Here is a 25,397-nt window from a genome sequence, read left to right as displayed (position 1 = left end):
TGCGTCTGACTCAGGACTGGGCAATGTCTGATTCTGTTATACACAGGCTCAAACTTACCTGTGATGTTTATTTCCAGTATGGTCACTGGACTAAACAAAGCGAAATTGTTTGCCTTTAATGATAAGTTTTTCTGGATCTTTGGTTTTAGGGCATTGCTAGTTCATATATAGGGAGCTCTGATGGTCTAGTGTCTAGGGAGTTTTACTGTGTCCTCAGAAGACATGGCTCTCTGGCACTTTGCATTTAGCAGCAGGTCCCAGGGAGAAAGGTGGATGATCTCTTCCCACTTGTTATTCTTGGGAACCTGCTGGAAGGGTAGCTGTAACCCAGTGTCTGCCTAGAAAAAATGAGTTGTCAAGAGTTCTTAGATCCTTTCCGCTAAAGCACTCCCTTAAACTTGATTATTTCTCCCTGATATCCATGCTGGCTCTTTCCTGAGTGAAGCATCAGTCACACTTTGTTGCAGCAATTCATGTGGTATTCAGGTCACAGTCCCTACATAAGCGTCTTTCCCTAGAATCCGTTGAGATTCTTCACTGCCTGTTGATGTCCTCTGTCCATTTCCAAATGATTGAGGTGTGTAAAAATATTTGTAACGAGGGCAAATTTGCATTTTGTCATGTGGTTAGAAATTTTTTTAAGTGACATTTGTGACAGTGTATTTGTTAAACAGCTCTTTTACATTAATTTTTAATAGTGATAGTGACTGGCTTTTGAACACAGATTATATGCCAGGTGCACTTCTAAACATTCAGCTTGTTAATAAATTAATCTTTGTCATGAACCCTTGGGAGAGAGAACTTTAGAGAGAAGGACACTGAGGAGCAGAGGGCTTAAATGACCTGTGCAAAGGACAGAGCTGGGTTTGAGCCTAAGTGGCCTTGTTCAGGGCCAGAGCACTTACCTGTTCTTCATTTAAATTTCTAGGTGATCAGAATTGTCAGTCTTTTCCTTTGTGGTTTTTTCATATTCTTTTTTAACACAAAAAGTGCCTCACTTGTAGATTTCTTTTTCACACTAAACAAACTGTTTGTTTTATTGGTTAATGACTTTGTAGATATGCAAATCGTAAATCCATCTACTTGGATTTTCTGAATAACTTGATTTCTGAAATAACTTGATTCTAGCCTCCAGGACATTTGTGACCTATCAAAGCCCCTGGCGCAGGGGCCTGCAGTCTTCTGATCCCTTGCTGAAATGGTCACCTGGGCTGCTCAGGAGTCATACAAAAGTCAAGTTTCTAACCTTTCTGCAGGTGCATTTTTTTCCCAGCTGAGCATATTGTAATGGGAGGAAAATTTCTATATTTGGCTTGAAATAATCTCTGCTTAAAGCAGAACATCAGCACTCGATCTCTAAGTCATCCTGGGTGTTAACTTTTTCCCCTTCAACTGCCTGGACTGTGGACAATCAAACACAGATGACTGATGTCACTTGTTGAGTTTGGTCTGGGCGTGATAATGTGTACGTAGTGTGTGAGGGATGTGGGCCCAGGTCCCAGAAGTGCTGTTGTGCTGTTGTCCTGAAAAGCAGAGAAGTTACATGTTTGGTTTGGGTTTTTTAAAGCATCTATGTTAGAGGAAATGTCCCCATTATCCTCCCCAGTGCTTCATAGTTCATTACTAGAATAATAATTTTAGTGCAAAGAGAATGGTTGTTGAAAAATAAAAACCAACTAACAAGCAAAAATTGAGACATTTTGAAAGATAATGTATCTTCTCAGCTTTTCACATCACTTTGATTTTTTTAAACTTTTTTACTTTGTCTTATGTTAATAATTTCTCACTTTTGTGGCTGCTACTTTTCTTTATTTCTTTTTTTCCTTTAACAGGAGTATGTATGGTTCCTGCTTTTAAGCCCATATGGGTGGTGTCAATAGAAATGATGTGTTTTTTTCATCTTTATCTCATTCTTTGAAGTTATCTCCAAATCTGTCCTTACACAGATGTTTAAGAATTAAATCCATGGAAGCACTTCAGAACAGGATTTATAAATATTTGTGTGTATCAGGGCTTTTGAATTTTAAAAAAATTATTTGAAAGAGAAGAATGAACATACTTCCGGCCATTTTTAGGCATGTAGAGCCTGGAAAATTGTGTTTATACACCTCCCTTTTAGACCACACAGTCTTTGAAGAATGAAAAGTGGAAGGATAGGGTGTGGTTATGTTAGATCCTGTCCCCCACTCCCTCTTCAAGGAGCTCTGGGGCCTAGTGGTGTGGAGTTGCATTGCCACCTCGAAGACGTTCTGTTTGAATCCACCAGTTACTCCGTGGGAGAAAGATGGGAAGAAATAGCTCTTTGCATGTGATTTACAGCCTCTGAAAAACCACTGGAGAGTCAGCTATGAGTCACTTCTGGCCCAGCTGTAGGTAACAACAGCAGCAACACTGCCCCCCTCCCCGCCAGCCTTGTCCATCCTTATCTCCAACAGGAGGGTCTAATTTGTGGTCTGTTTCTAATGTTTTTATTCTGTTATAGAAATTATTAGTCTTTTTAAATAAAACTATTCTGTCTCAATTACTGTGCTTTTCTATATCTTACTATCTTAGTAAGGCAAGGCTTCCACTCATGTTCTTTCTTTCTTTCTAATTGATCATTACTATCCTTGGCACTTTACTCTTGCATATGATTTTTAGAATTGATATGTGAGCTGTGTAAAAAGTTATGTTACAATTTTGATTTGCGGTGCGCTGGACTTACAGATTTATTTGAGTATGAAGTGACTTCTTACTGTTAAAAAGTGAATTAGTTGTCCAATGCTCTAAATATATGAATGTTTTTAAAAGAAAACCCAACCAAAAAACCTAACTGGTAACCCCCCCCCCCCAAATGCAAACAACTCTAATGATGGTAGTAATGGTAGAAAAATTCCAAGAATCGATAGCTTCCCACCAAGGGAATTTTAAGGAAAAAACTTGCCTCTTCCACCTCTTAAAGCCAGATTTTTTGGTTTGTTTTGTTTTTCTTATTTAAATTTTATTAAAGGAGAGAATCATAAATGCAATGTCCTTGAAATAGAAATAACTGCCTAGAGATTTAGTGCCTTCTTCCTGTGGGTTTTACTAAGATACAGATGCACGCACACATTAACAGAGCTCTGGTGGCTTAGAGGTAAGTAATTGTGTTGTCACTGGACAGGTGCATGTATCAAATCCATCAGTAGCCCTGCAGGAGAAAGATGGGCAGTCACCTTCTGTGCAGTTTCGTGCCTCTGAAAATTCTCTGCGGGGTCAGCTGTGGGTTGGTTCAGACTCAGTAGTAGAACTACAACACACACAGAGATATATACTGAGCTCCAGGAATAAAAATCCGCCCCCCCTGCCCCCCCCAGATTTGCTCTGAGTGGTTGGCTTAGACAGCCCCACCTTTTGTTGTATTCTGATTTCATAGACTTTTTGGTCTTAAGTAATAATTCCCAATTCCCAGTGAACTCTGTGCACTCTTGAGTAAGACACAGATAAACACACTTGACAGAGCTTTGAAGGGCTAAGTTGATGCTTTACATAGACTGTTAAAGTCTGGAAGACTTTTAAAAAATAATTTTTTTTTCTCTTTTCAGTTTATTGCATGAAAGTGTTACACTAGTCCAAGTTAAAAGTGGACCCCAAATGGTTACATTATACAAGCTTAGAAGTTTTAAACTTGTGACAAGGGACAGAAGGGAAATTTTCTACTCATTGCAAGGAAATCCTCACTTAAGTTTCAGTGAGCCACAAGCACTTAAAACCCATGAACCTTCAGCTGGCCGTCCTTAGCCAGTCCAGTCTCTCCAAGGAACTGGCATATGTTCTTGCGCTGGTCACCCTGTAGCTGAATTACTTCTCCATATTCTGGATGCTCAATTACAGTACCATTGCAGGCAAACTTCTTCTTAAACGCCTTCACTAGTTTCTTTTTATCGTAATCATCAGCTATCCCTTGGACAGTTGTAAGGGTCTTCCTGCCGTTTCTCTGTTGAATTCTTATATGGATATAATCGCCAGTCCCAGCAGGAAGCAGGTCATCCCCCTTACTTGCATCAGCAAAGGAGTTGAAAGAGTGGAGGTTCTGGATAGCGGACATACGATACAATTCCTTTTTCTCTGTGGAAACGGCCTGCGGAAGGTGGTGGCGTGGCGGGAGAAGGCGGGCAGGGGGGACGGAGCGTCGGGAAGCGAGGGGGCTCAAGAGGGAGGCAGCTGAGTCCTCTGCAGCGGCTCAGTGATTGGGACAAAAAAAAAAATTCATTTTATACTGGTTTGCTTACAAAGGCTGTATACATTGTGTCTCATCCTTTCCTTCATTCATACTGAGTTTCGTACAGTTATTCCCACTCATTATGTTTTATAAAATTAATCATCATTGTGTTCACTTGGGCATAGTTAAATGAGCTCTTGACATTGTAAATGCTCTTCTGAAGTTTGAGAACCACAATGGTTAAAGTGTTCCACTGTCTCCCTGTCTCCACCCTGTAAAGGTTACAGCCCAGAGAATTCTATGGGACAGTTCTTTGTTGCTCTGAGTCGAAATTCACTTGACAGACACAGTCTTATTTATTGTTAGTGTTTTTGAGTTGGTGCTGATTCATGTTGACCCTCTGTGTAAGGGAATGGGCCTGCCCTGTCTTCACGATTGTTAGCATGTTTGAATCCATAGTAGAAGCTGTCGTGTCAGTTCATCTCATGGAGTCCCTCCCCCATTTTTCCTGGCCCTCTGTTTTACCAAAGATGATACCCTTTTCTAGAGATTGGTCTTTCCTCATGATCGTGAGTCCAACAAGAAATGAATTGGAAAACTCAGTCTCCTATTGTCTAGGGAACATTTTTTGGTAGTAAGTTGCTAATACATTTAAAGAGGCTTTCTAATAGATGGCTGGTTCACTGACCTTTTCACCTGAGCATAAGTATGACATCCAGGAACATACTGCTGCCAGCACTGCACAATAAAAAGTGACGGTATCGATTGTGGCTCAGGTTGAAAATGGCTAATGACCTTATTCAGTTAGAGCACAGAAGATTAAAAAGGGGTGTTGTTCCCAAAGGGCTTAAACATACTAACTAGCCTTCTGGGGACAATGGCCCTTTGACCACAGCTAATGTGGAGGAACCAAACAGGTGAGGCTTTGGTCTCAGTGCCGAGTGATGGTCAGTCAGTCAGTAGTTTGGTTCTGTGGACAAGCCCTGTCGGGGCCAGCTGGCAGTGCCTGCCACCTTCTCCAAAGGCTCCCCGATCTCCTGCCTTCCCTGAATGTCCAGAAAGTAAGGAGATAGCTGACTGGCAAAAAACAAAACCACAACAACCAACCAACCAAAAACCAAACACAAACATGATAGGATTTAAGAAGGCAGTATTACCAAATCTGTAGCATGTGCTGTTTTAGGAAAAGGTGGATTTAGTGCTTTACTTTTATTAACAAAATTAGTTTAATACAGGGGAAATTCAAGATGCTGATGAGAAGAGCATTTCATAACAAACAGTGCAGACAGGGGTTACAACCTGGAAAATGACCCTGAGCGGCTGCTGTTCCAGTCAGGAGATAATCCTATTTAATAAAATACCTCTGCGTTTTGTTGGATTGAGCATTTGATGGCTGACACTATTCCAGGTGAGTACTGTTTAGTTGTAGGTTATGTAAGATTTAGGGTACAGGTTCTGAACTCCCAAACTTTCAATAATTACTGTGTGAATAATAGATCAGAAAGCTACTTGTGGGTATAAAAATGGTTTGAGGATAAAATAAATCCAGAACAAGGTCCTGGAGTATTTGATGGCTTATATTAACTATCTAGAGAGCTCTGGTGGCTTAGTGGTGAGGAGTTGTGTTGTCAGTACAAAGGTGTGCAGTTCATTTCCACCAGCTAATGGGCTACTCTTCGGGAGAAATGGGGCAGTCTCCTGTGTGAATTACAGCCTATGAAAAGTTGCTTGAGGGTCACCTATGAGTCGGTTTCAGCTAAGTGGTATACAACAACAATAGCATTAATCATCCATTTGGAAGTAGGAATAAGAAGAGTCACTAATGTCATGAGTTCAAACCTTACTTTAAAAGACTAAAAAAGTTGTGCCAGATGGCTTGTGGAATTAAGTCTTGCCAGTGGACTGTACCATTTGAATATTTCAAACTATCTGTGAAGATAACAGGAACAGCCTGGAAAAAGAGCCAAAGGAGATAGAGGAAGATACAAATAGAAGTGATTCCCAGAGGGTGGTGATTCATGGGTTTCCTGTGACCTATGTAACAAAAACCGAGCCAACTTCTAGGGATAATTTCTGAGGAAATGATTAGAGATATGTCCCGAGATTCAGCTCTGAGGATACGTAGTGAGTATTGTTTGAAATGGAACATTGGCAGCCACCCAAATGGCCCCCAAAAGGGAGCCGGATAAAGAAATTATGACTCATTTATAACGTGGACTATTGGATAACCATAATAATGATGATAGAGAAAAATAATGACATAGGATAAATGGAGTGAAAAATAGACTATAATGAAACATATAGGATTAATATTTTGACAAAGAAGTAGAATAAACATGGAAGGAAAACCCCAGAAATCATTAATCAGAATGTTTGCTTGTAGTGGATTATCTTTTGAGTGTTTGACTCCCAGTTAATCTTCCTCTTCTCCTCCTCCCAGGATGTCAGCACTTAGAAGGTTTACTTACAAGAGCATGTATAATTATTTTTATACTTTAAGCAATTATTTTAAGTTAGTAAACAAAAAATATTTTAAGGTAGTAAATAAAAAAATGAGATAATATTTAAAAAGTGCTTTGTCAACCTGATATTCCTGATAGTTCTAAACTTTTAAACCCCAGATGTCTAATTATGTCATTATTTTGAATTGAGATAGACTCACTGATTTTGAGGAGTTGCTAGTTTCACATAGCTTGCTCCGAGTTGGTGGCTTAGCATGCTTTCTGTTGCTGGCGTAGCTCTTTATTGTTGTTTATTACTGTTGAGTTGGTTCCTATTCATGATTACCCAGGTGTCACTGAGTAGAATTGATCCATAGGTTTGTCTTGCCTCTACTCTTAGTTGGACTTTTCCCTTCTGCAATTCCGATGGATGGTTTGAACCTCCAACCTTTAGATCAGTAATCAAACACAAATGGTTTGCTCCATCTAGGGAATGAGGATTCTGATTATAGTGAATGAATGAGAATGGAGGAGGACTTGAGACTAGTAGAAGAGGGAGGAATTAAAGGTTATTAATAATTAACAAGAAACGACAGAATCAGAAGTCTTTGTACATTAACTTTAACTGCTTTGTGCTTAGTTTGAAAGGCTCTATGTAGGAAGTTCCCTGTTAAGACATCATACACTAATGTCTCTGTGGATGTCTGGGAGTGCCCACTGTGCCTCTGGGCTTGGCTCCTGTGCCCAAGGAGTGGCTGAATCAGAGGATAAGTTGCCACATCTGGGTGCCAGAGCTTACTTCCAGCAGAGTTTTGGGTGTTTTGTTTTTTTTTCCCCCATTTTATGTCTTAATCCATGATAAAGACCCAAATCCAAACCAGTTGTCATTGAGTTGGTTCTCACACATGACAACCTATGTGTGCAGAATAGAGCTGCCCTCACAGGCTGTGAAAATTTAGAAGCTGATCTTCAAGGCTTACTTACGGATGTTGTTGGGTACCACTGACCATCCATCACTTTCTCAGAGGCAGCTAATCGCATGGAAGGAGATTGCCCATCTTTCTCCTGCAGAGCAGCAGGTGGATTTGAACAGTGTGCCTTTGGGATTGCAGCACAGCTTCTTAGCACCAGGCCATCAGAGCATATGGCTTCTAATTCTCCAAGAGGAGGACCTAGAACTGTGGCAGTCGATCAGACCATTAAGAATTTCAATCTTGCTTTAAGAAAATACCTTATATCAGCATTTCTCAGAGGGCAGTCCATGAGGTATATATAATTCTTACTAGAAGGCTTCGTGAAAGAAAACCAAAAGAGCTGAGTAGAGCAAGTAGGTTTGTGAAAGATGAGAGGCCAGCAGGTCTACCAGCTTCCATGTCCCCATTCACTCTCCGCATTTAGTGCAGACAAACATAGCAGTCTTACCTTAAGATGTCTTCTGAGTTTGGTTAACCCTGAGTTTGTTAAGTTCATTAACTGGCATTCCTTTTTTCATAGAAGGATTTTCACTCTAGGAGCAAGTAGATGGTCTTATATGTGAGTGTACGCTGGCCTTTTGTTCCAGAGGATCCTCATTTTGGCTGAGTTTAGTTTCTGGTTTAGTGTGTACTTCATGGATGAAGCATTCAAGGAAGTGAAAGAAGGACTCTACACCACCCAAGTAGGACCCTCTCTCTACTCAGGGAGGACCATAGAAGTGGGGCGTGAGTTTGTGTAGTGGTAATAAGCAGTGTCTTCCTGGATGTATCATAAGAAGTCTGTGGGAACTGGTATGGTCTAGGATATTTGTGTTGTTTTTTTAAAAAAAAAATCAGGAGAAGGGGTGGGAGCAGAGGGATGAGGATGGGGAGGGGCAAAACCACAGGGTTGCACAGTTTGGTGGGTGTAAGGAGAAGGTGAAGGAAATGGGATGGGGACCTGAAAAGATTGGTTATGACGGATAAGACTCAGTGGTGATTGGTTTTAGAAAACATGATGCATGGGAATGACTATATGAAACATAAGATGAGTGAAATAGTGTGAAACACAATATAAACGAACTTTGTGAGCAAACCAATATAAATTTTTTTTTAAAAGGAAAAAAATTCAAGTAAAAAACTGACAAGATATAGAACTGTTAGTATTCAGTCTCTCTTCTGTATTTCTTTCAGTGAGTGTATATTATTTCTGTAAAATAAAGCCCTCCTCAAAAAAATTATTACTAAGTCAGAGGTGTAGGATTTCTGACCTGTTTCCTTTTGGAAAGAACAGGGTGAGGCACTTTGCTGACAGTCTTTGGATGCAGGTGGCCTTGACCCTCATGCCTGGCATGCTGTTTGCTCTTACACTGCTCCGAGGAATCCTGGAGGGCCTGGTGGGCTTGCTAGCCTGCGATGGTTCACACTCCATCTGCTTTTGTCTGGAGATACTGAGTTATCAGTGCACCCAGGGCTGCTGGGGACATCAGAGCAAGGTGGCTGGCAGTAGGCCACCTTATCTATCAGACCAGTGCTGTGATTCTGCTGCAGCTGTGACACAAAAGTGACTTGTTCAGTCTGGGGAGGTAACTCTGAGTTAGGGCTTAATTTAATTAAAAAATTATTTTACTTTTAAAGGAGAAGAGTGAGTTGGGAGGGAGGAGATGGGCAGGGAGAAAAGTGTAACAATGAATGACTGGAAACTCTAAGTCACTAAACTTTCATTAAAATTTAAAAAACCAAAACAAACAAAAAAAGAAAAATGTATTGTGATAGGAGCATATCTCAAAAAACATTTGCCAATTGAACTTTTTTTTTAATACATAGGATTCAGTGATGTTAACTACTTTCATTTGTTGTTTGGCCGTACACCATGGTCTGCTTTCAAACTTTGTCATTATCCTTGATAGAGAGTCACTGTCCCCTAAGGAGCATTGAGTGAAGACTTACGATTTTTGACTTGCCTTTGTAGGGCTCAGAACTTGGGAAGTCAGGATTATATGGAATGATAATGTAAAAAAAAAGTTTTAGTAAAACTGGTTTAAGTTTTTTATTTTAAAAATTAAGAAGGCTCTTTAGGGCGAGAATGGTAATTTTCGAAACATGTGGCCTGTCAGTGCTCACATGGGAAATCTGTAGAAGCATGGCATTATGACAGCTCTGAAGACAGTACGCTGCCTTTTGTTAACGCGGACAGCTGTGTCAGCAATGCCATCACACACAACCAAACTTCTGGAAGGTTGACTTGAGGCCCAGTTGCCTCTGAGACTCATCTGGATACCACAGGCTCCTTTCGTCCTATTCTACAGTCCTCACCTTCCACTCCTTTAATACCCGAGTGCTCCAGCACCCCTTTGCAACCTGGTAGAAGGTTGTGGAAGGAGCCCTGAAGGCATTATGGCTAAGACCTAACCAACAAGGTTGGTGATTGGAACCTTCTCAGCAGTTCAATGGAGAAAAGATCTGGTTATCCACCCTCATAAAGATTACAGTCCAGAATTGGACAGTTCCTCTCTATTACACTATAGGCTAAAATCTTCTAAAGGCCGTTAACAAGAACAAAAGGAAGTGGACCAAGGACAGGTTTTCACCAAAGACATAAAAAGCTAAACGTTGGTAAATCCAGCGGAAGCAAAGAAGCTCCGCTGTGGCTGTCTTGAGACCTGACAAAGAAAGAAATGAAAGGAAAAGTCTTATCAGTTGGATGTTTCTTTGTAGGTTTTTTTCTCTACAGTTGTGTGTATGTGTGCACACATGTTTGGTGGTTAAAAATTTGGTTTCGTGTACTTTGGGTATAGCTTTTTTGTTTTAGGGAGCTGTGGTGGTTTATAGTCCATAGGGAGCTGCACTGCTCACCTGCTCCTTGGGAGAAAGATGGGCAGTCAACACCTGTGCAATTTACTACCTCAGAAAGCCTGCTGTGGGCCGCTTCTAACTCTATGGTACACAACAGTGATTTTGTTAGACGGGCAGAACCCTACAGGGTAGGCACCAGAGCCTTCTCTTTCGGTTCCATCATCTTGTTTATTATTTTTTAGTTTGAAATAAGTATTATGTGTTCATTTCCATGTTACCTGTGACTCATCTTTTTCTAGCATCTTGTTCCCTGAGGTATACTTTCTTATGCTGGTAGCTTTTATTTAATAGCAACATGAGAAACCATACAACAGTGGCTTTTGAAGGTATTGCACCAACTATTGCTAAGAAAGATGATTGCTTCTCACAGGGGATGGACACAGCCCTTTCATACATGTCCTTTAATAAAAATTAATGTGGCCCTTCCGGTTTCCCCTTTTGCTATGGCTCCTGGGAGTTAGAAATCATTCTAATATTTAGTCACACTAACAGCATTGTCTGTGGTTGGAAAATTAACTCTTTTTTATTTTCATGACTTCATCTTTGCAATTGTTCCATTTACTTCCAAGTGACTTTGATCATATTGTTGCTCCAACTCACTGCAACCCGATGTACCACAGAACCAAACCCTGCTTGGTCATGTGCCAGCGTCCTGATTATAGTCTTTAATTAAGCTTTCTTTCATGGTTAGCATTTATATAATTGGGTAATACTTAAATTGTTTTAATAATGAACTGATGATGATGTCATCCTAACTTTAGGTAAACTATTCTTTTGGCTTGTGCTTTAAACATTTTTGGTTTAGAATTTATATAGATCTTTAATTGGTTCTGTGAATGCCAGTGGGGTTTGCAATAAGAAACTCACACAAAGTTGTGTTGTTGTGGTGTTTTGTTGTTGGGTTTTTTTTTGTTTTAAATAAAGCTCAGTTAAATATGCAAGCTGTATATTATATCATAGCAGCTGCTGCAATCCCAAAAGCATTCGATTTGAATCCACCAGCTGCTCTGAGAAAGAATAATGGGCAATCTTCTCTTGTGCAATTACTGCCTCTGGAAACCCACTGAAAGGTTAGCTGTGAGTCAGTTCCACCTTGATGATACACAACAGCAAAACAACAAAAACAGTGTACATTAAAGCAGTATGCAGTTTTTCACAGGAATGAGGAAGACTGAGGAGCGTGATCTGTAGTATGTAGACATGCTTTACTTCTTCTAAGGAACACATTGTTCTGTAGTTAAATGACTGTGGATCCCTCTGTTTTGCATAAAGAAGGCACACTTCACTCATGAGCACTGCATTTTATTTTTTGGTTTGTTTTTTTTTTGCTAGGAATCTTATTAGAGTCTACCCTTGCTCTAGTTCTTAGTGGAAAGGTCTGGAGCAAGCCAGTATATCATGTGGTTAAGATCCCAAGACTCTGACTACAGCAGCCTGCATTTCAGTCCCAGCACTGGCAATTACTACCTGTTGTAATGTAGAGCAAGTTACCTGTTTGGTCTGTGTGTCTCAGTTTATCTCCTGTGATTTAAGAATAGTAAATAATACTTATTTTAAAGGAGTGCCGTGAGGATTTAAAGGGTATGCGTATGCTTAACACTGTGTAAATATATACATACACCCCTTAGGAAAAACAAACCATCCCTGGCAAATTATTCTGTGTTTGAAGTTAATGGCAGTAATGGGAATCTTCTTGAGCAAAGCTGTGTTGATGTTATTAGTTGGTGTCAAGTAGGCTCTGACTCATAATGATGTTATATATATAACAGCTTGAAACATTGCAAAGATTGTGTACCATCTGTACAATTGGTGGTGTATTTGAGTTGTTGTGGCTGTTGTGTGTGAGTCCAGTATATTGAGGATTTTCCTCATTTTGGCTGACCTCTCCCTCTCAGTTGGTTTTCTTTGCAACTGCTCTTTCCTGATGATTTGTTCAAAGTAAGGAAGCCAAAGTCCTTCCATTATTGCTTCTAAAGGAGCATTCTAATATATGTCCCCTAAGATTGATTTGTCTGTTGACAGTTCGTTGTAATTACAGTGTTCTCCAACACCACAACTTGAATGAAAGTATCCCTATTTTGGTCTCTTTTTTATTATTTAACTTTTGCATGCATTGGAGACTCTTGGAAAGTCCTTACTTTGGGTCAGACGTTGGTTAGTCACTGTTTTGGATATATAACTTTTCAAAAGAAGTCTTTTACCTCTGATTTGCCCAATGCCATATGATGCTTGATTTCTTTACTCCTTCCTTCTTAGAGACTGATTGTTGCTCTAAGTTGGATGAAATAATTGGCTAAGTTTCCCCCCCATTTATTATAATGCAGTTATCAATCCATTTATGAAGATTTTTTTGTTTTCTTCAGATTCAGGAATAATTTAAACTAAAGACTGTAATGTAGTCTTTGAGCTACATTGTAAATGACTGAAGACATCTTCATTTTCAGCAAAGCTTTGTTGTCTACATATTGCTTAAGTTGTTAACCAGTTTCCCTGTAATCTTGATATTGAATTCTTGTCCATAATCTTCTCAGATTATTTGTTCAGCATGCAGATGGAATAAGGTGAAGGGATCCAACCTGGCTATACACATTTTCCATTTCAAGCTGTGCAGTTTTGTTCATTAGCTGCCTTGTGATCTGTGTACAGATTTTTCATTACCACAATTAAGGGTTCTCAAATTTCTGTTCTTTATAACATAATAATAATTTGTTATGACTGACATAGTTAAATGCCTTCAAGAATTGATAAAATATGAGTAGACAGTTTTCTGGTATTCTCTCTTAGCCATCTGAAATCAGCACTGCTTTTCCACATTTCACGTCTTCTTTTGCATCTGGTTTGTATATCTGGTAGGTGTACGGTGCTGCTGCTCTTAATTGTCTTCAGCTAAATTTTACTAGCCTGTGTACTCCTAGATAATTCTGCTCCCTTTCTTTGGAATGGGCATGGTCAGTCAGTTGGGCAGGTGCTACCTTCTACAGTTCTTGGAAGCTTTTCCAGTGTTGGCGTCAGTTTATTGAAGCTTCTCTACAGCCCATCAAACTCCTGAAGCACAGGGTTGGGTTTTTTCCCCTCTCCCTAGTGCTTTCTAATTCCTATTAAGTGCTCACCAGTGCTTAGTACATTGTAAATATTGACTCACTCACTGCCATTCAGTTTGTTCTGCCTTCCTAATGACTGTCCTCTGGATTTCCAAGGCTGTACACCACAAAAGAGGAGACTACTCATGTTTCTCTGACAGAGCTGCTGGAGTCACACAGCCAGTGAATTACCAGCTAAGCTCAACACGGGTGACACCAGCAGAGCTCACCACACATTCCATAGGTAGCGGTTATTTATTATAGAGGTGTGCGCAGATACTGTGAAGGCCAAGAAGCTCATGCAAGCTGGAATGGTTATCATGAAGGACTTGTCATGAAAGTTGCCGCGCCTCAGTGAATTATTCAAGAGAAGAAAGAGGGAATGGAGTATTTTGTAAAGACGAAACAGCTCCACGTCTTTGAATAGTGGCACAAAATGTTGAAAGGTGAAATTGGAAGATGGATAAGGAACTGACCGTTGAGGGCTTGCTTTGGCAAACCCAGAGGCTCCAACTATAACTTAGGAGTGAGGAGCCACAGAAGAATTTGTGGTACTTGAGAGTGCTGGGCTCTGTTTGACTTGCAGACAGTGACTTTAAGAGGATCCACACAGCAACACAAAGACCTGTGAAAAGACTGTTTCAGGAGTTCATATCTACGCAGTGAGGAGGCTGAAAGGCCAAGCTGCAGATGCTTGCTTTTCCAATTTAAGTTCTAAGAGAGAGCAAGACACAAGAATAATACAACTTGCCAGGCATGTTTTCCTTATGAGAATACAGATTAGATGGACTGTCATGTGGGTTTCTAATATGGGGGAAATCTGCTTAGGAGGTAAAAAGAGATTGCCCCATATTTCTGTCTGGCTTACTGGTTGGAACGCTTTGTGGGATATGTGTATGTGTTTGTGTGCAAGCTGCAAATCTCTTATGCAAAGAAAAACCTAGCATCTCGTTTCTAGTGACTAGAAAAAAAAATCCCTTTTTTAAAAAAGTGTGTTTGATAAAAACACCTTTGTTTACATTTTTTCCCCTCAAACAGTTTCTGGGGTGGAAATTTTCTCTTGACTAATTTTTGTTTATTTTCTCACCACTGGTTAGAAGTAAAAAATGAAGTAACTTGAAAATTGTTTATATGAAGAAGGGACTTTTCCCTACCCTGAGTACATGCCCCCAAACAAGAAAAATTAAGAATGACAACTAGCTTTAGTTTTTTTATAGATTATAGTATTAAATTCGGTCTTTTGGAAGAAGAATTATGGAAACAATTGCAAATATTTATCAAGGTGATAGCCAGCTGGCTATCCAAAATCAGTATCAACTTTCTAGAAGAAATAGAGATTTTTTTTTTCCTTGTCATTTTCCCCAGCATTTATCATTACAGCAGCTTAGGATTTTTCAAAACTCATGCAATAGTGAAGGCAAAAATATAATTGTATGGGATCAGACTTCTCCTTTTAATTATAAACAGCTGAAAAACTGGATGGCATATTAAACAGTTGTTTCAGGATTGGGCAACAGGCAGGCAGGATCTTGGAGAAATAGGGGTCACCTGGCTGACGTGCACTTGTCTTGGTTTTCTGCTGGGAACACTTTTTTTTCATTGGTTACAAAGTTTGTATACATTGTGCTTTATGCTTTTCCTCATTTACATTGTGTTTCATACAGTCATTCTCATTCATTGTTGTTGTTGTTTATGTGCTGTCAAGTTGCTTGTGACTCATAGCGACCTTAAGTACAATAGCCCTGAATCCTGCTCTGCTCTTATTATCTCTGGCACACCTACCCCCATTACTCCAGACACTGAATCAGTCAGTCTCATCAACGGTCTTCCTCTCCTGCGCTGTCCGTCCACCCTCCCAAGCATGATGTTGCTCTCCAAGGACTTGTCCATCCTTGCAACATGTCCAGTGTATGTCAGATGAAGCCTCAGAATCCTTGCCTCCAAGAGGTAGCCTGTTTCAACCTCTCCAGGACAAACCTGTTTGTTCTCCTGGCAGTTCATGGTTTATTCAGTACTCTTCTCTAGCACCGTAGTTCAAAGGGATCAGTTATCTATCATTCCTAGTCATTGTCCAGCTTTCTGATGCATAACAAGTAATTGCGAAGACTATAGATTATGTTTTATAAAATTAATCACCATTGGACCTTGCATAATTACCCTGTCTTTTTGCCTGGATCCTTCCCATTTACTTACCCCCCTCTCCAAACTGTATAGCCCTGTGGTTTCACCCAAACCCATCCCCAGCCCTCTCCTCCTTGAGTTACCATACATGTTTTACTAGTTATCCTTCTATTTTTCTAATAATGGTCTCTGAGAATACTTTTCAGTATTCCAGGGAGGTGGAGCCCTCACAGAGCATGGTGATGTTACAAAGTTGAGAAGGCAGTGATGGGGGCAATGACTGCTGAAGACATTGGAGTCTGCAGACCATGGTATTGGAAGGGAAGGAGCCATGTAGAAGGGGATCCCAGAGCTGGGGTGTACATAGGGAGGAGGAGACCCAGTAGAGAACAGCTGCTACCATATTCAAAATATGATGGAGATAGCAGAGGTTGTGCCATACTGAGAGATATTGGAGTTCTGGCCTAGCCAGGGTGGAACACCGAAGGCATTCTGTTGAGAAGGACATGTCTCAAGAGTAGGTATCATAGGGAGCTCTGGTGGCCTAGTGGCAAGAAACTGTGCTGCAATCCCAAAAGCACAAGGTTGGAATCCAGTTGATGCTCCTCTGGAGAAGGAGGGACGGCCTCCTCCTGTGCCAGTCAGATCCAATTTGACAGAACACAACAAGAAAAGAAGAAGAAGAAGAAAAAAAAAGTAGGGATTGTACTGCAGAGTAAGGACTCCATGCTAGGATTAGGGAGAGGCTGGAAATAGACATGTCTTAACCACGCCTGTCAGGGTCAAGAGAATATTCCCTCCAGTCATTTAGTTGCTGTCAGTACTAAACTCAGTGCCCTTTAATGGTCTACCATATCATAGATAGAACTATGCATAGAAACAGGAAAATAAGGTCAGTACTGAAAAAGAAAAGCAGGTTTTAAAAATTGACAGTGATTTGAAAACACTATTGCACTAAAGCTTAATCTTCAACTCCATTCTCTTCTAAAAGGAACAAGAAGGTACAAAATAAGGTTGGAATTTGTTGCTTTTTAATGTCAAAAAGCAAGGGATTGTTCAAAAAAATTGGAAAAAATAAAAAAGGACAGGGTATGTAACAAAGACACAAGAGTTTTCTTGAATGGTCTCCCACCAGCCAAGTCTGAGACAATTTGAACACTAAAATAATAAAATATAGCAAATACGTATAAACCATTGGAGAAGTAGGAATCTGTGTGTCCATACTGACACTTAAATGAACAATGTTTGTTCAGTGATAAATAAATATGGAGTGAGTGCTTAAGTTGGAACATCATGAAGTTGCAGCCATCATAATAGACAGGAGAATCAATGAATGATGAATTTAGATGCAGATTGTGGTGAGAGATTATTTGTGTAATCTTAAAGTATATCCTCACAGATTACTTACCCATTTCAGGGGACACAAATGGTAATTTTTCAGTGAAGAAATTGTATAACATCTTAACGTCAATGAGGGTAAAACAGATGTACTTTTTTTCCCCTTTGTCCTTCAGATGTGAATACTGAAAAGAAAGTGCCATTTGTGTCCTTTTTCTTTCTAAGAATTCCTAACTTGAATCTAAGCATGAGGGAACGTCAGACAAATTAAATTGATATGAGAAATAGTCAAAGTAGCGCGAGGACTATATTATTTTAATGTCAGTATTTTAGAAGACACTGAAAAGCTTTGTGTATTTCATTCTGAACGAAGCTGACGAGGCATGTGTAATGCATAGGGAATGATGATGCTAGCCCAGAGACATTTCCTCACTAGTAGTTCACATCCAATAGCAGCTCCATAGGAATGGCCCACTGGACTGTCAGCTCTGAGTCAATTCTGACTTAACAGCACTGAGTTTTTGAGTTGAAAGAGACAGGGCATAAAGGCAATGCCTGGTCCTAGACTGGATCCTGAACTGACAAAAAACAGAAAAAGTATTATTGGTCAACTAAATGTTATAGTTGATTACTTAAAAGTATCATATTAATGTTAATTTTTACTAAAATTGGTAACTGCTCTGTGGTTATGTAAAATCTTGCTGAAGATAATTTAAAAAAATAGTTAGAACACTACACTGACAGAGAACTGCCAGAAATTCATGCTGAATTTACAAGAGCCGTAACACAAGGAATATCATTGGTGGTGTCAGATGGATCTCAGCTGAAGGCAGAGAATACAAGAAAGATGTCTATTTATGTTTTACTGATTATGCAAAGTGTTTGTGTGGGTCATCACAAAACATGGCTAATATTGAGAAGAATAGAAATTCTAGAATACTTAAGTGTGCTCATGTGAAACCTAGACCTAGACCAAGAGGCCGTTGTATGACCAGAGCAGGGGAACTCTGCATGGATTAAAATTAAGAAAGATGTGTGCCCGGCATGTATCCTTTCTCCATACCTATTTAATCTGTATTCAGAATAAATCATTCAAGAGGCTGGGTTGTGTGAAGAAGAATGTGGTATCAGGATGGAAGGAAAATACATCAACAGCCTGTGATAATAGAGATAATACAACCTTGCTTGCTTCAAACACAGAGGACTTGAAACACTTGCTGCAGATGGAGGACCACCACAACCTTCAATATTGATTACATCTTAACAGAAAGAAAGAAAGAAAAAACATAGTAATACTACCATCAGACTAATGTACAACATTGTGATAGAGAAAGGATTGAAGGTATCAACAATTTCATCTTACTTAGATCCATAATCAGCACTCTTTGTACCAGCATTCAAAAAATTAGAAAAAAAGGAAAAAAAAATGCTGCATTGGGCAAATTTGCTGTTACAAACCTTTCCAAAATGTTAAGGAACAATGATGTAAATTTAAAGACTAGCGCTTGTTTGCCTGATATAAGCCATGGTCTTTTCAATTACTTCCTGTACATATCAAAGTTGAACAGTTGGGTAAGGATGACAGGAGAAGAATCGATGCCTTTTAATTGTGATGTTGGAGCTGAGTACTGAATATCCTATGGACTGCCATAGAGTAAGGAAGTACAACCTGAGTGCTTCTTAGAGACAGGGATGATAAAGCTTCATTTTACATACTTTGGACATTTTATTAGGAGGTGTCATTTCCTTGGAATGCTCATGCTTGGAAAGGTAGAGAGTCAGCGAAAAAGAGGAAGACCCTCAATAAGATGGATTGACACAGTGACTGTATCCATGGACTCAAGTATGTCATTGATGATGAGGATGGAACAGTCTAAGGCAAGGTTCAGATCACTTGTTGTAGGGTTGCAGTGAATCATAGTCTATTTGATAGCACATAACAACAACAACAACAAATTGGTTATGTAAGAGAATAAAGGTAGTCCCTGATTAGTGATAGGGGTCCATTCTAATGTCATAAGTGATTTCTGACCTAAAACAAATACAAGCAGTCCTCAAGCTATAAATGAGAGCCACTCCTAATTGTACCTTTAAGAATTTGTAGGTCAGTTGAAGTAAGTATATAACGGTTCTTAGCCTCATTTTAGTGCAAGAAAAGTCTCAAAGCCATTTTTATGATTTAAAAGCTGCACATGTAGCAATGAAAGTGATTGTGATGAATATTTTGTTGTAAGAATTGGTTCGGTGCTTCCAAATTTACATCATCATAAAATGGATTTTGAGCTGAAACAGTGTTGCCCAGCTCAAAGATCCTGGTGCCCTTCTCAAAGATGGTGGCACCATACCAGAAGCTGGCAACTTGACCACATACCTGGAATATATGTAGCTCTCTAAATTCCTCTGTTAATCTAATCTCACAGTCAGTCTCCTGACGAGGTTCACTATTCCTCTTCCAAGTCTCTCATCACAGAGCTTTGGCCTGTAACTGTTTCTTTTCCCGGTCCTGTGATGAATCATCCAAATTTTAACAACTCAAGAATTCATGTCTGTTCTTGTTTTCTACCACGAGCCATAACAGAACCGTTTGGAATCAGTTGGATGCTCTGCTTAAAGGGAAAGAAGTTGTCTATAAATCAGACATTCATAATTTAGGAATGCCTTTTAAGCAGTCTCTTTTTCTAAGTTTTCATTATTACTGCCATTTATTATCAGTATCTTTTTAAATGTTATCTTTGAACAGGTACAAGTAAGTGTCTGAGAATGATACTATAAGCAAAAAGCGAAATACATGTTGTAACCTTGTGTGTAGTACTTATGGCTAATGATAATATGCAAAAAACCAAGGTGATCCGTAAGTGTGGTTTGGCTCATCTTTAGTTCAAATGTATTTTAGTCAGGGGACTACATGTATTCCTATTCTTAAGAAATAAACTCTGAAGTATTTAGGGGGTAAAGGACCATGATATATCTAACTTATTCACAGATGCCTAAGGGAAAAAAAAAAGGTATACATATTTATGTATGTAAAGAGGGCTAATGATTTAACAAATTGGGGGAAACCGTTAACCATAGTGAATGAGTACATAGACATTCATTGTGTTATTATTTAAAATCAACAGTTTTTATAATAAGAAAATAAAAACAAAATCCAAAGTCCAGTAATATATATATATATGGCTTGAAGGGGAAAAAAGGTATGTGTCAAAGATACATACAGTGCAACAAAGAATGAATGAAAACCCAAAATCTTTGTAAATGTTTGCTAAAACTAATAAAATTTAATAATAATTAAAAAAAAGATACAAGCACTACTCAGCTGCTTTGATGTTGATTGTGTACCCTTGGTACTGTCTGAGGGTAGAGTTTATTCCTACAACAGGATGTTTGCTACTTAGTAGGCATACCCATCTCTACTATCTGTTCCTAATAAAGTAAATCTATTCTGCAAAGGAACTTTCCTATTGTTTTTCATATTTGGTTCCATGAAGAATTTGAAGAAGCTGTTAGAGAAGTAGTTGGGGGTCTCATTCCTGCTTGAAAATGTATTGACTGAATATTCAAGGGGAAACTCCCTAACCTTTGGGAGCTCTGCTTATCCATTTAAAAGTAATTCTTAATTCCAAAATCTCTGTAGATGTTCATGGAAATTAATAATAATAATATAAAAGTAATAAAATAAAAAAATATAAGTAATTCATGCTTATTCTCACTATCTAAGCCTCAAACAAGAAAATACTTGTGAAAGCTCTTTGTAAATTATAATGATTTCTTTTTCAAGCATTATATTGTTGTTGTTGATTGCCTTCAAGTCGGGCACAACTCATAGCAACCCTATGAACTAAAGGTCTGAAGCCCCTCTACAACTATCAACATTTATCAAAGTTCATACAGTTTCCGGAGGCATGTTATTTATTAGGAAGTGGATGCCACTCCTACTTCCTGCTTGCCAATTCTCACTTTGCTTGTGAAAGCTCCTTGTAAATAATAATGATTTCTTTTTCAAACATTAGATTACTACTGATAATTTTGGTTAAAGATAGGAAATGACTTAGACTGAGGTAGAGATTTTTCTTTAATCCAGGTCTTTTATTTTCCTCTTTAATATCAAGTAAAAGAAGTTTCTTACAAGAGTGAGTCTTTGCCCGGGGGACCCTCTTGATTCTACTGGCTGCCTCTTTTTCTCATATCTTGACCTTGTTATTCCAGGCAAAGCTTCAGTGACAGAAGGCGTTGATTTCCAGCATTTCAAGAACAACGAAACTGGAACACAGCAACGTGTGGATAAAGGACGGCATGTAAGTCAGCATGATGTGTGCTAGGATTTTAAATCCTTGATTGTCTGTGTGGTTTGTTTCATAATGCGTAAGATAACTTTAAAATTCTTTAAAATTTGCTGCTGTTGTTGCTAGGTGCTATCAAGGCCGTTTGACTCATAGTGGCCCTGTGCACAACACAATGAAATATTGTCTGGTTAAATACTGTACTCAGTTATTGCTATGTCGTAGAGTTCGTTGTTGTCAACCCATCTCCTTACTGGTCTGTCTTTATTTACTGACTCTACTTTTCTAAGCATTATGTCTTTCTCTAAGAAATTATCCCTTCTGATAAAATGACCAAAGTACGTGAGATGAGGTCCCACAGTCCTTTCTTTTAGGGAACACTCACTCTGGTTGTGCAATCTGCAAGACAGGTTTGCTCATTCCACTGTTAATCATGGTATTTTTGGTGAACATCATAGTTCAGAGGTACCAGTGTCCCTTTAGTCTTTTTTATACATACCCCAGCCTCTGAGGTTGTTCAAAATGCACTTGAATCAGGTGAAGTTTAATCCTTGAAATGCCATTTTTACTTTTTAACACTTTATTGAGTTCTTTTATCAGCAGATTTTTCCAGTGCAAATACCTTATTTGATTTCTTGATTGCTACTTCCATTGATGTTGATTTTTGGGTCAACACTGATGAAATCCTTGACAACATCAATATCTTTTTCCCCCTCCATTTATCATTTATCATGATTTTGATACATTTGTGAAGATTTTTGTTTTTCTTATGTTCGGATATAAGACATACTGATGGCTAGGCTAGTCTTTGATTTTCATCACTGAGTTCTTCAGTTCTTTATTTTCAGCAAGCAAGTTTGCATTATCTGCATGAAATAGTCTGCATTAAAGAGTCTTCCTTCAATCCTGATGATGCATTCTTATTCATATAGTCCAGCTTTGTGGATTATCTTTTCAGCAGACAGATTGACTAACTCAGACACATACTTTTCCTCAGTTTAAACCACAGTTTCCTCCTGCTTTGTTCAACTAACTGCCTTGTGGTCTGTATGTAGATTTCGTGTGAGCACAGCTGTAATGTTCTGGAATTCCCATTCTTCCCAAAGTTAACCGTGTTTGTTGGTGATCCATGTATTGAGAGCCTTTGAATAATCATTGAAACACAGGTAAACATTTTTCTAGTATCTTTCACTTTCAACCAAAAGCCATCAGATTTTGCCATCAGCAGTGATTTTTTTTAATCAGGCATGAATATTTCCTTGAATATAACTGGTTTACATACAAAGTTCATAAAATTCATATACATTGTTTTTCACACCAGATTTTCCCCCTTTTGTTTACCCATCCCTTCCTTCACCCATCAAATTGCGTGCCCCAGTGATTAGTCCCCCCTACTCTGCACCGATCTACCATAATGTCGATCTGCTCATTCTACAGTAATGGTCTCTGCACATTCTCTTTATCAGTGTCTTTAATTTCTGTATTCTTTAAATGGAAATTTGCTTTTCTTTATTTTACCCATTGTTTTGGAAATATTGAAATAATAAACTGTTTGGAAACTAGCCAGGCCATATCTGTGCATATATAGCTTTATACCTTTGCCTGAGTTCTTTTTATAGTTCATGTGGTGAATATTTACTCCTTTGGAAATGGAAATAATTACTCTCAGAATAACTCATTAGAACAGAGTTCTTGTTCAGCACCTTTCTTGTTTTGCCTTCCAGTCTAGTTTCTGTCAAAGTGTCACTGTTCTTTCAGCCCAGAATGCTAATTATGAGGGATTTCAGTTGTGGTTGTCTCCCTGTGGATGTCTGTCTGCCTCCCATGCAGTGGAGGAGAGAAGACAGATGCTTACTGTTATGAATTAGAAGCATCATCTATGCAATTACCCCATGTCCTTACATTCTACATCTCCTTAATAGGCAGAGAAAACAGCATGAAATTGGAGGTTTAGAAAATGTTAAATTGCCTTGGGCTTTGGCACATGAAAAAGAAAATAATTTCAAAATGGTTGTCAACTGAGATTTATGATTTAATAGTCTTTTATTCATTCTGTAGCAGAATAATCACCCGAAGGTAACCATACCTTTTCAGAGACTATGTAGATCTGCTGACAGGTTGTGTGGGTTAGAGTGGCTTGTGCAGTGCCATGCGTCTCTAGTCTGAGAGCCTTTATGCGTTGGAGATCCAGGTAAGGTTTTTGTGATACTAGTGCATTCACAGAAAAGGCAAACCCTGAGGACATTCCTAAGAAATGCTGAGATCTGTGGTCAGAGAATCCCTGAGGAGTGGTCTGGCATTGGCCCCATTTTCTCATTTGCAAATGTCTGTGGTTTTTTGCCTTTGAAGAGCAAACTAAAATAAGTAGTTATTGGAGTCCTCATATTGCAGGCCTGTTGTTGGCTGTCAATCCGAGTATGACTGTTCACAATTGCTTTCCAAAGGGTTTGGGTAGCGAAGCACTCTGGAATCTTCACCTGGAGAGCTGGTAAAGAGATGAAGGAGAGTCGGGGAAGCTTGCGGGGTCCATCAAGAGCACCCTGAGGAATTCATGCTAGCTTTTCGGGCTGGGAAAGAGGGCGCTGTGGTCATAGTGCTCGGCTGCACACTGTTTGGATGCTGTGCAAGGAATGTACTGGTCACTATTCCCAGTTCTCTTGACCCGGCCTGGGGAGTTCACTTGGCAGAGCCCTTTGACTTCCTAGTTCTCTTCTTTTACTTTAAATATGTACATCCCTGTGATTTCATTCCTGCTGCAGTGTTGTGGCTCTGCTTCTATCAAGATGGTGCAGAGACAGCCCAAAGATGTGGTTTGTCAGATGTCTGTTTCAGTTTCTGTGTTTAAAACAGAAGGTTGACAGTCATTGTCAAGACTGGTGACCATTAATCTGACTGACGTCACCAAGCATAGTCTATAGCCTGGAGCTTTGCTTCATGTGCTGTAGTAATCATACTCTTCTCACTAAGAACAGTTGCTTATTTCTCTCTGCTTTGACACTGGAACACATGGCCATTTATTCTATTTTCTTCTTTATCTAGATAATTTAATGTGTCCCTAAATCAGGTTTTGAAACCTTTTTCTCCAGTATGCATTCCATCTTATTCCCCACAATCCCATCTGAATGTTTGTTATAGTCTTTATTTGATGTCAGCAAAGACAGCTTTGTTGGTCTAGTGCTAAGGAGTTGTCCTGCCAATCCAAAGGCGGGCTGTTCCACATGAGAAGGAAGGACAGTCTCCTCCTGTGTGTTATACTGTCTCTGAAACCCCACTAGAGGGTCCTACATGATGGTACATCACAACAAAAACATAATCAGTGCAGGGAGATCTGGTGGCCTAGTGGATAAGGAGTTGGGCTCCCAACTCAAAGGTAGGCAGTTCAAATCCACCATCTGCTCTGTGGGAAAAATAGGATCAGCCGCCTCCTGTACAGTTTTCAGCCTCTGAAAACCACTGGCGGGTCAAGTATGAGTTGATTCCAACTTGATGGAACACAACAACATAGTCAGTGTCCTTAAGGATTGATGACATAGCAAAGAGGGCGCCATACTAGGTTCATTGCTAGCTACACTTACTGATTTCAAGCTGAAGTTCTAATTATACCTGTATGACTTTAATTACTTAGTTTTTCTGAGGGGTTTCCCCCTCCTCACTTATTAAGTATTTTAATCTGTTAAGATTAGACTCAGTTGCCTGTGTCCACAATGAAAAACTAGTGGTATTAAAAGAGTATCTTTCCTTCCGTGAAAAGTGCCCAGAGGATCGCAGTCAAAAGTGCAGTATTGCATGGCATTGTTGGACAATGCCAGGGGCCTATAACATAGGATCCTTCTGTTTCATTGCTCGTTGGTTTCCACCAGACTGTCCATGCTTCCTACTCATTGCTTTATGAAGTTTGAGCCAGCAGGAAAGTGAAACAAAGAAAAAAGAAAAGATAGTTTATTTCTTCCCTTTAAGGGCATTTCTAGGGCATTTCTACTTTATCCTATAGGGTCCCAGTAAGATGGGATTGCCCTAGTGATGTACAGCAATAACAGCAATACAGTGGTAGGCAGAATAGTAACCCCTGAAGAAGTACATCCCTAATGTCTGGAACTTTAATGACTGTTACCTCACATGGCCAAAACCAACAGGAAAAACCAAGCAAG

The sequence above is a fragment of the Elephantulus edwardii genome, unplaced genomic scaffold, assembly GCF_000299155.1.
Source record: "Elephantulus edwardii isolate Elephantulus edwardi_28Jun2011 unplaced genomic scaffold, EleEdw1.0 scaffold00007, whole genome shotgun sequence".
NCBI lineage: Eukaryota > Metazoa > Chordata > Mammalia > Macroscelidea > Macroscelididae > Elephantulus > Elephantulus edwardii.
The sequence above is the reverse complement of the archived record's forward strand: the minus strand, read 5'-3'. Positions refer to the sequence as shown.